Source organism: Grammomys surdaster, unplaced genomic scaffold (assembly GCF_004785775.1).
Source record: "Grammomys surdaster isolate TR1022 unplaced genomic scaffold, NIH_TR_1.0 255, whole genome shotgun sequence".
Classification (NCBI taxonomy): Eukaryota; Metazoa; Chordata; class Mammalia; order Rodentia; family Muridae; genus Grammomys; species Grammomys surdaster.
The window spans coordinates 3,424,101-3,436,075 of record NW_021604696.1 but is presented as its reverse complement, the minus strand read 5'-3'; positions in this window follow the sequence as shown (position 1 = coordinate 3,436,075).

The window sequence follows — 11,975 nt, the reverse complement described above, 5'->3', positions numbered from 1 at the left end:
TCTCTCCTCTCTCCTCTCTCCTCTCTCCTCACTCCTCTCTCTCTCTCTCTCTCTCTCTCTCTCTCTCTGGAAACATGCTTTATCTCTTGAGTGTAAAAATGAGTTACTGTGCACAAGATCCAAAGTGGCTCCATGTGTTCTTATAATGTACAAGCACAGGCTGCTTCCCTCTCATGTTCTTTCTTTTCTCCTTCTTTCTGATACATGTTTAATTTCAAATGGCATACATCGCCTGAGTTACCTCACACATCACAAACATGGTGGGTGTGTCCAGAACCATAAGTACAGCATGGCCCCAGAATGCCCTCACAATGGATATGTGAACTGTAACCGTGCAATACTGCTGAAAATACTCCGTGTGCTCATCAGACCACAATACTTTTACAAGGTTAGGCTCCAAGTTTAGTTTCAGATTTACAGAGGAAATGTGGATTGACAACTGAGCCAGATAAAGGTAAATCGTGTGAGGGATGAGGAATTGGGAGTGAGACTTCTTATTTTCATCTGTTCATCCTGACCCAGCCACAAAAGTCAGTTGTTTTGCTTCCTTGAAAAGTGGATACTCATCCCCCTCTGTTGTTTCTTGGAACAAACTCTAGCTAGAAGAGACCTTGTAAACTACCTCTCAGCAAGCACACCATGCTGTAGAACATGTATTCGAATTTGGGATCGTGGACTTTTGAAAATTCAAGGTTCTGTTTCATGCTAATTGGATGGAATGAAACATTGTTTTTCATCCCATGCAAAGGTTCTGGAAACATATCATCTTTAAAAGGCAAATTTGTAGAAACTTGTAGATAAGTTATAATTCAGTTACAACCACTTGGAAAAAAAAAAGGATGGTGTCTGGATTTGACACGCTTGTTCTAACATCTACTGGTGAAACTAAATTTTAGAATCACAGCAGGGTCATAAATATCCTAAACAGATTTGTATGATTTGTCTATACTCTGAAAATCAGTGGCCAAAGTTAAGTTTTATTAAAAATAGAATAATTAAAAAATTATTTTTGTTAAATAGTGACTTTATATGGTCCTGGCTAAGAAAAGTAGGTAAGTGGCCTAACATAAAGAAATACTCGGAAATAAAACATTCTTCTTGAGAATGACTTCAAAGCTAAAATGAGTTCTTAGGTGTCGTGATGATGAGATAGCCATCTCCACAGAATGTCCGCATTCAAATGCAGATATCCAGCTGGAAAAAAAAAACCTAAGCCGTTGTAGAGTAGATCAATGCAGATGGTGAGTGGAGAGGGAGTCCAGTCTCGGAAAAACTATGCACTTGAACGAGGAGTCACATTTAACTGAAGTTAATCACCTGGTTCTAAAAGTTGAGGAATCTTCATTTTAATTTAAATCTCACAGTTGCAGAGATACACAAGTGTGTCTAGAACCAGTAAAAACAGGATCAGCATGACATGTGTCTGTGCTTCTACACATGTTTGTGAATGCTTTTGGTAGAGAGTATCTCAGATTGAGAGTTATAAAAGAACTTGCTTCTATTAGTGTACCTTCTATGTTCCTGGATGTGTAACTGTTGTTTTGAAGACAGACTGAAGAAAGTTCATTTCCTAGTGCTTTTAGCCATGAGTTAACCTAATGATGAGCCCTGAGCCTTGGAAGGCAAATGGTTTGCAACTGTGGCTAAAGCTAAACACCAAACAGTTTTCTCCACTCGGTATATTTCTACTTAAGACAACTTATTTTAATCTTTGATCTAAAACTTGATCTGGTATAATTTCCTTTAGTATATTAAGTGTAAAAGGAACTTTTATTCATCTTACGTAATTGTTGTCTTTGAGGCTTACTGATTGATAAGCTTGCCCTTTCTAGCTCTTTCTGAATTCTAACTGGCTGGTTCAACTCAGCTGTTCTGGCTCAAATGCCTCTCCAAGCTGATTGATTCAAACTGGCTTCTCTTGGCTTCTGATTGAAATATTCTGCTTGGCCTCAAACTAACTCTAGCAATCTGCTCTAATCTTCCTGCTCCTTTTCTTTTTCTGGCTTGTTCTGTTTTCACCTGGTCTAGTTTGTTCTTTTTACAAACTGTCTGTAAAACTGTCCTTGTGAAGAATCTGTCTCTGCACGCCATGAACTGAACTGCCAGAAACTCCGCTCCCCCGAACTGTCTCTCAACTCACAGGACTCAACCCAACTGACTGACTAGAACTCAGAGACCTGCATACCTCTGTCTCCTAAGTGCTGGGATTAAAGGTGTGTGCCACCATGCCTGCACCTAAGCTTTTCTTTACCTGAAACTTGCTCTATACTAGGCTGGCCTTCAACTCAGAGATCTGCTTGCCTTTGTCTCCTGGGGTTGAAGACAGGTCTGAGTTAGTCAGATCACAGACCTACAAAGTCTTTGATGTGATCTCTTGACAGAGCATTCATGTTTCTGGATTAAAATTCCTCTAAATCAAAGAGTATAATAGGAGCTAAACTTGCTTAGAAATGGATTCCAAGTTTGTTAAGAAAAGAAGAATGTGAAATAGTACATGTTTTAGGGTTCTTAAAAGAAGCCTTACCAATGGTTCATAATATGAAATACATTTCCAGAATTAGGCATTAGCTATTCAGCTGTTATCTTCCAACATGAATAAATTATGTTTTGAGTAATGAATGCAATGATATCTTAAAGTGAAAGAGTTGGATTATTTTTAACTTCAAAAAGGGATTTTTTTTTTCTCTGTAGAAACCATTTCTTAACTATGGTCAACTAGACATTATTTATGAGGACCTAGAATCAAGGACAACTAAAGTATTTTACTGGAATCAGAAAGACAGATAGAGTGTCTCTGTGTTAGTTGATCAGTGCTGAACCTGAGTATTGTCTCTTCTTTTTTCCTTTTCCTTGTTCTCTTGGTTCTTTAATGAATCAAATCTTAACTTGTTAATTCAGAGAGTTATTTGCTATAAACAAAAATACACAGAAAAGATATCACACATTTCTTATTCAATTTTAAAAATAATGCCCACAGATTTCCAAATTGGCACCCCTCCTTCTCTGTGTGTGTGTGTTTGTGTAATATGTGTGTGTATATGGTGTATATATGTACTGTATGTATGTGATATATATGTGTACTGTGTCAGTGTGTATATATGTGTGTTTGTGTGGTTTGTAGTGTGTGTTTATGTGTGTGTAGGTGTACTGTGTGTATATGGTGTATATGTGTATTGTGTATTGTGTGTGTGTATGGTGTGTGTTCATGTGTTTGGTATGTATATGTGTAGTGTGTCTGTGTGTCTGTGTGTATGTGTGTATGTGTGTATGTGTGTGTGTGTGTGTGTGTGTATTTTATGCTTCTGAATATATGGAAGTGCCTTGTCTATAGTGTGAAAGTGGAGGCAAGCAGGTGTCTTCCTCTGTTGCTTCCTTTCTGACTTATTGCTCTAAAAGTGATGGATTTCTCAGCCCTCATGATATTCACCATTAGGGCTAAGCTGAATCGCCAGTTAGTTCCTAGTATGCTTCCATCTCTGCCTCCCACAGCCAAGGTTTCAGGCATGTTTAGCCATGTGTTTAGCTTTTTATAAGAGTGCTGGGGATTCAAGCTCAAGTCCTCACTTATGCAGAACAAGTGCCCTTAGCCACTGACTGATCTACTCATTCCTCAGAGTTAAGAAATACAAATTAAAAGGCACATTACCAAATATTAATGAATTACACTGGAAATTATGGACCAGACTAAAACAGCTGGTGTTCTAATGTTACCACAGGTACAAAAAAAAAATCTGATTTATATTTTCCTTTGTGACTCTTTTTGATTCATATCTTTTTTCTTTTTTTGTATAATTAATACAATCTTTTTTCTTTTAAAAAAATTTTTTATTGGATATTTTATTTATTTACAATGCAGATCTATCCCCTTTCCCCATTTCTCCTCCCTAGAACCCCCATCCCATCCCCCTCCTCCTTTATGCTTTTTATTCATATCTTATTTTTATAATATAATTGTGTTTTTCTTTTAAAATAGTTACTAAAAATAATTCCTAAAGGATTGGCCCTTAGAAGAGGCTAACGAAAATGAAATGCCCCAGGTTCAGGTTCTGAGTTGGTACATAGCAATTCAGCAGCAAATTCTTAATCTGTCTTCTCATTAGAGAGAAATAGAAGTTTTGATTAGTAGTTACTCTTAAAGATGATTATCCATAGGAAAAAGTCATTGCCATTTAGTGACTCTTAGATAGGGCATTTGAAACACTCTTCACTTTAGCAGTACACATGTATAAAAACTGAGCAGTCATCTTTAAGGGAAGGTCTGTCTCCTCTCTCTCTGTCTCTCTCCACATATTTTCTCCTCATACTGTGAGGATAACCTGAATACTGAAGCTGTGATTATTGGTCAAGATGAATTTGGTTATTTTTCATGACTGTGTGTTCTTTTATGGGGTTGAGTCTTGAAAATGTTAATGGGAATTCCTGGAGAGAAGCTGTGACTACAGAGGGCGATTGACTGACATTGAAGTCTGGGCCAAGGATGGCAGTTTGCTACTCTCCTCTCTATATGACTGAGCATCACTGTGACCATTAGTTGAATTCACTGGAACATACAAACAGACCCCAAAAGCCACTAACCTAAAGGTTATGAATGCAGTCAGATAGAGTCTGAACTTAGTAGCAAGAGATTTCCCTGCTTTGCTGTACCCCATTTACCCGAAGTTTCCACTGAAGTATCTAAAAGGTATCTTGATTTTCTTTGTTCTGCCGATATAAAACTTCATGGAGCAGTTACCATGTCGGAGCGTGGTATTTAGGAAACCAGGATCTATGCTCCCAGGCCATGATGATTTGTGTTCGGTTCTAGTCAGGTCCACTCTTCTGTTCCTTTGAGGTGAGAATAGTCTCTTTTGTTGACAGTACACCTAACAGAATCTTCTCCATTATTCGAAATTTAAGTGTGAACAATGTTTTTGTCTTTCTCCCATTTTTAAAGACAGTGATGGGAGGGATGGGTGGGTAGGGGAGCACTCTTATAGAAGCAAGGGGACAGGGTAGGGGATATGAGGTATAACTGGGTAGGGGCATAACATTTGAAATGTAAATAAATAAAATAACCAATAAAGTAAAATAAAAAGGGGACAGTGTTACTATGTATCCCAAATCAAACTTTAACTCCCAATCCTCTGCCTCTACTTCCTGCGTGCTGAGATTAAAGTACTGCCCCTATACCTGGTGGCTTTTGCTTTCTGTCTTCTGCTTTAGTTTCTGCCTTTTAGTGTAGGTCCCATGGATGGCTTCAGCTTTCTCATAGCTCAGCCCCTTCCACTCAGCCTTCTATTACTGATTACATTAGCGCAACAGTCGTTAACTACAATTCCCATGGTCAGTCATTAACGAACGCTTCCTTCTGCCTGTCTTATTACTTTGCCAACCAAACTGCTGGGAAGTTAATTACCTGGCAGACTTTTAAAGCCTAAGATTCAAAGGAAAAGGCTTTCTCTGTTAAGTTGTCAGGCAGGCCCACCTTTGTTATTACAGAATAACAACAGATGCCTTGGATAAATAAGCCAAGCAGGTCGCTGAACCCGATTGTTGAAATGGTTGATAAAATATTCACAAAACTGAAACCTGGTGGGATCTGGGACCACTGGCTGTGCAGTTTGGACCACATTTTGTAACATCCTTTGATGAATGTTCATATTTTTTTTTTGAATCTTGCTTTAAACAAAAGTTTATTTTTTGACCTGCTGAGCCTGTAACATTTAGAGGAGAACAAGTGGGTTCCATAAATCATAGCAGCCTGAGCAGAAAGGGTTTTCCCCTCAAAGGAAGCCTGAGAGGGATACCTGACCTCAGGAGCCACCATGAGGCAGAACTGTTGGGCTTCTGCACTCTGACAGGGGATGTTTAAGAAAGGCAAGTCTTACAGGATGAACACTTCCAACTGTCTTGATGCCTCTGAACAATTCTTCCTTAAGATACTCTGGCCTTGCTCTGGAGATTTTACTTAGCCGTTTCCTGTGTCCTGTTAAGAAACCTATTGGGGAACAGATGAAGTTCCGAGTGAATGTGTATTGTTGGCCGTGAGAATGTCATGGCCATGTCAAAGACCACAATGCCTCAGATCCTTGGGAATGGCAAGGATTTCCTCTGTTCTGAGTTCAGGTATTGGCAGTGTATACAGAAATCACCAACCTCTGCTTTCTCCTCCAGGGTGACTGCAGCTTAATACTACTCCCCTACTAAGAAGCATGCCACCCACAAGATTAGCTAACCCACTTCCTGGCTCAGCTGTTACTAAGTTTACCTCCTTATTCAGCTTTGGTGTATACAATAAATGTGCTAAGTTTCCAGGCTGCTGGCCTGCCCCCATTAAAGCTCATTAGGTACCAAATCCCAGCTTTTCTGTGTCTTGTCATCTCTTCATTCCTCAAATCCTTATGAGGTCCAATGAGATCAATCCTCAAAGTTCTGCAGGTCACAGCAGGAGTGTGTGGAGATCAGGTTTCATCCTGCTCTGAGTTACTTTATTTTTTTGTGAAAACAGTGGGATAAGCAGTATCTTGGCTTGGGAGACTGTTTTGTGCAAAGCAGAACTTGGCAGCACTTAAGGGCAAATAATAGAGAGAGGATGACTGCATCCTGTTGTGGGTATGGACACTACTAACTGGCTAATGCCCAAAGGCACAGACCAAAGGATAGCTTATTTCTACAGTAAGAAGAAGCTACCTCTAAAGGTATCGAAATATGCTAGGAACATATGGGCATAAGCATGTCTTCAAACTGTATGAAAAACAAAAGCAGAGCAGAGTGCTGGTCAAACACACCAATCAATGCTGCAGACAACACTTTCACCTAGACCATGTGAAAAAGATGCTTAAAACTACTGTGCTGATGATCCTCCTGACCTGACATTCTACCACTACGAGTGTTTTCAAGGGACTCACAGGAGAATTCCTAAAGCCCACTAAAATTGCGGGATCTATCTGAATGCCTACCTGTCTGGTCCAAGTCCTGTGACTCTCCTCTGTGGTCCTGAGCTTCTGAGACTTGGCTTGACCCTGTGACTGACAAGTGTTACACCTTATCTAGCCCCCTGGACTGACTCTTTGCACACAGAAAACTCCTTGGAACTCATCATTCTGTTTGATGCTTTTATAGCCATTCTATAACACACACACACACACACACACATACTCACACACACACAGACACACACACATGCACACACATGCACACACATGCACACACATGCACACTCACAGTCACATGTACATTGCATATGCATGTGTACATGCAACTGTAAGATGTTTAATTTGTGACTTGAGGGCTAATATCAGTAACTAAGATTGCCAACCTCTGGACATCACGGGAAACTGGGTCTACTTGAAAAGTTACAGCTAAAGAAACAGATCAGCTGGTGGATTTATCGCCACTCAGTAAATTCTGACATTGCCAGGAGCATAGCTTTCATCTGAGAAGATCCAGAGCTCACAAGTGAACACACTGCCCAATAAAATTTGAATTTCATAAAATTAGTAAGTTCCTTACTAATGTAAGCTTACCCTGTGCTTCCTCATGCTTTGTTTGAGTTCTGTTTGTTTTTATTTACATGAAAGTTACCCTGGTTTTACTGTCATATGTGGCAAGCTGGGGCACAAATGAGATATAATTTTATTACTTTATTAATACCGTATCTAATTTGGATAGGGATTTTTTTAAAATACCAGTTCTGAACATTTTAAAGCATTGGTTTTAAACTTGGTTACCTGTTAATTTTACAAGTTAATAAAACTCACTAACGTGTGATCAAGACAGACCTGTGTCCCTTTCAGCTTTTTGTGGCTAAGGAAGTTTTTAAAATAATAGCTTCAATATCAAGTGAGAGCTTAATTTCTGTAGACGTTAGAAAACATCAGGGGTCTATCTCTATGGACCTTTTTCCCTCTATTTGCATCCGCTAATTTGCACAAGGTTTAAAAACCTTCCCTGCTTTTGTATCCCTGGAGTTGAGCTGAATCCCGCAGGAGTCCTTCCTGTTATGGTATCCTGAATGGAATGTGCTGTTGTTAAAGTGTATCTCATGCTTTTTCATTCGACAAGGACAAGGCTAGGTTTCCGAATCCTCTGGATAACTCTGCTCCACTACCACACTAGAGAGACACGTTGGCTTTTGCAATGGTTTGCACAATGCCATGCTAATAAACGTCAAAATTTGTTTCTGATTATAGAACAAACTTGCAAGGCTCAGAGCACTAGCATTCTATATGATAGCTTTCCAAACATCACTTCTTTAAATTAAAAAAAATAATTATAAAATTAGTCATTGTTCACTTTCCCTTTTCTTCAACTAAATTGGGTAAGTACTCTGAACTTTGCATGCAACTTGACATTTTTGGTTATTGACCTATGTAGTGGGAATATTTGAAAAGGCAGCGCGCAGTCCTGCTAGCTCCCGATCTGCCACCATGTAAGCTCTATGTTCCTGCTCTGACAAGGGCACCAGCTAGCCAGGAGTGTCAGCCTGGGACCCACGAGACCGCTGGCCTGGCTGCAGCCTCTGCCGGTCAGCTCCGTGGACCCCATGGCTCTAAGCATGGCCCTAAGCATGGCCCTGGGTCAACTCTGGTACCCTCATGGTTCTCAGAGCATGCTCAGAGCAGACGATAACCACCATCCTCGTGGTACCCAGTAGAAATAAGCCTCTTAATGCTTAAAGATTATCCAATGGATTTATATATCAGCAAATACTCAATACAAACGATGCACACACAATTAGAATTGCTATCCCAATATCTAACCTTTTGATATGAGTAACTACCTGAGACTGCTAGAGACACGAAAGTCTGCCACCATTTTTCCTCTCCTTCTCCTTCCTCTCCTTCCTTCCTCCTCCCAACTCCCAGCTCCACCTACCTCTTCTATTGCCCAATCACCAAGAGCTCCACTGCAAATACAATGGGCAGGAAAAAAAAATCCTACCACAGAACTACACGGCCTAGATTTCTCCTGAGTATGACATTCACTCCAAGGAGGCAGAGAGAAGTGAAGGAGAGGAAAGAGAAGGTTGGAGTACCAGCCCCGCGGAAACGGAGCAAAAGAACGCTAAACCTACAACTGAAATCATGGACCATTTGGAGCAGGACATTGAAGCCAGTGCAAAACTGTGATTAAAGCAAGAAGTGCATCCCAGGGTCCTTTCCATGTTCCCTTGCATCTCTGACAGGTGTGAGAACACTGAAGCCAGGAGACCTCCAGCCTTGCCTGGGAGATTTTTCTGAGTGTGCAACACTGGAAAATCCTATGACTGACAAGGATGATAGCATGTCATGGCTATCGTTTGAGTTAGTTTTCTATTGCTGCGACAGAACTCCATGACCGAAAACAACTTGGGAGGAAAGGGTTTATTACAGCTTACAGTTCCTAACACAGAGCACTGTTGAAGGAACTCAGAGCAGGAGCTTGGAAGCAGGAACCAAAGCAGAGGACTTAGAGGCCTGATGCTATATATTGGCTTACTCCTCATGGTGTGCTTTTTGTATACAACCCAGGACAACCTTCCCAGGGAAGCCACTGCCCATAGTGGTCTAGACCCTCCCACATTAGTCATCACTCAAGAAAATGCCCTTACAGGCTTGTCTGATGGAGGTATTTTTTCAACTGAGATTCCCCCTTTTCAGATGATTCTAGTTTGTGTCATTGACACAAACCTGACCAGCACAGTTGTGATGTCAGTGTGGATGAAGTGACTTGGAGAGGGGAAGGGTAGGGATGATGTCTTGGGGACACTGGATGCCTAGATTTTCAGAGTGGGAAGGAAGGAGTCCTATGCCAGAAAGCCAGTACTGTTGGTTGTGTTCAAATAGGGCAGTGACAGGCTTGCTAACAGTGTGTGGCTAACACACATTAGGAAAGTTACCCCTTGAAACAGCTGTATTCTTTTAATTAACATTTGTTTGTTGCAAATGACTTAATAATATTCTTTTCATGTAGGATAGGAATAGTTACATGTACCCCATTTTAGAAGTTAACCTAAAACATCTAGGGCATTTATTGTTTCTGCCTTGGTTGGTTCTATAAAATATTACCCCCCCCTTTCCTGGGAGAACGTAAGTAGAGCATGTATGCCTTGCCAAAATAGTTTATGTTTGCTCAGGATTTTCAAAAGAATCCCTGTTTTAAAAATTTTTTTTAAACATTTTTAATTTTTAAAATATTTCTTAGCCACAGGTTTTGGTATTATGACTATTTTTTTCTTTAGAAATAAAAAAATGTATTTTCAAGTGGCTCAAGGCTTACAAGAAGCCTTCAGAGAAAAGCTTGTGGTTACAGGGGGATTCTCTGGCAGAATCTTGAGTATCAGGAGATGCAAAGGCATCCCTGTTGACTTTATTCTCATTGTGTTTGATGGTGAACCTTCCAAGAATATGATCAGTGGGGCCACCTTGGTGCCTATTAGCAGGTAGAGGGTGCATCTTTATGGTGGCTTTCCTGTCTACACTAGAACTGTTTTTCCCAGGAAGTCACAGAGATAGCATTTGTGCCAGTAGATCCTGAACACTGACTTGAAATGGCTTGCTTGAATTTCTTCAGGCTTTCGGTGGCTGTCAGGCATCCAGGATTCTCACTACACTTGTCTGGAACACTTAGGCTGTGGCTGTGACCTCATGGCATTTCTCTGTCTGAATGAGGGTGTTCTGAGCCTTTTAGCATCAGTGAAAGATCACAGAAGGCGCAGCTACTGAAAGACAATTCAAAGTCAAACGCAGTAAACGCGAAGCGTTTCTGACTGAGCTTTCTCATGTGTGTCAGGAGACTTCACCGCAGCCTTGGTTTTGAACACACAGCATGTTCTCTCATATTACATCACACCAGTGAATGCTGCCCCAAACCAAGGCATTGATTTCAGTCTACCATATGCTACTAACCGCAGTGGATTTTTTTTTCCCTATGTGAACGTGCTTCTGATTTGATCCAAACTGTCATGACCATAATAAACATCATGACCATCATAAACATAATGAACAAATACCTTAAGTATCTTTTATCTACTACCATTCCTTAGCATGTAAGTATTTAGTATGTTTGGACGGCATTGTGTTAGGATGTTTGATGTGAGCAACTGTGGTAGAGATACTGTTTTGTATTTCATATAAAGAAAGTCTTAAATGTGTTTTAGTTTAGGATTTAGACAGGATTTAAAAGAGTTTTTGAAGAAGTCCTAAATGTATTTCTATGATTTTATAATATGTATGTATACAAATTACCACTCTTGGAACTGATCAATTCTGACAGATGTCGAGGAGGTCCTATATTCTGTAAAATTTAACATTCAGCCAAGATGTAATTCCTTATGGAAAAATAAACAAGCACATCTTCATTAGTATGCAAATTTACCTTCATCTTAATAAATGGTAAAATTATATGTATGTTAAAGAGTTGTCTTAAAATAATTTTAAATGATTTTTTTATCAGTGTTTAATTTGTATGCCTAATTTATACAATTATATACCCGAGACTTGTAAAAATATGTTTAGGCAAAAGGTTCACTAGTGGAAAATGTTTAAGAAACATTGCATTAGAAACTGTGTCTTTTCAGGCGCTGTAACAGAACACTGCTATGCTCTTAATTTAATTTTAAGATGGTATTGTGTTTTGCTTTGAACTCTATGGATAACTCTGAGCTCCTGATTCTCCTGCTTTTACCTCCTGAGTGCTGGCACAGATCTGAACCACCATACTTCACCATAACTTCATGCAGTAGTTGGCTTCATGTATACTGGGCTAGTACTCTACCAAGTGAACAATTACTCCAAATTCATAAATGTTTACCAGAGGACTAACCAGGAGAGGAGTAGCTCTTGCCTTACAAAGCCATAGCATAGAGGTAGGATTTGGATTCCAGAGTCCAAAGGAAAGCATGGCCTAAGAGGACCGCAGAGTCGGATAACCAGTCTGCAATGGCAGTAAGGAGAGAGAGAGAGAGAGAGAGAGAGAGAGAGAGAGAGAGAGAGAGAGAGAGAGAGAGAGAGAGA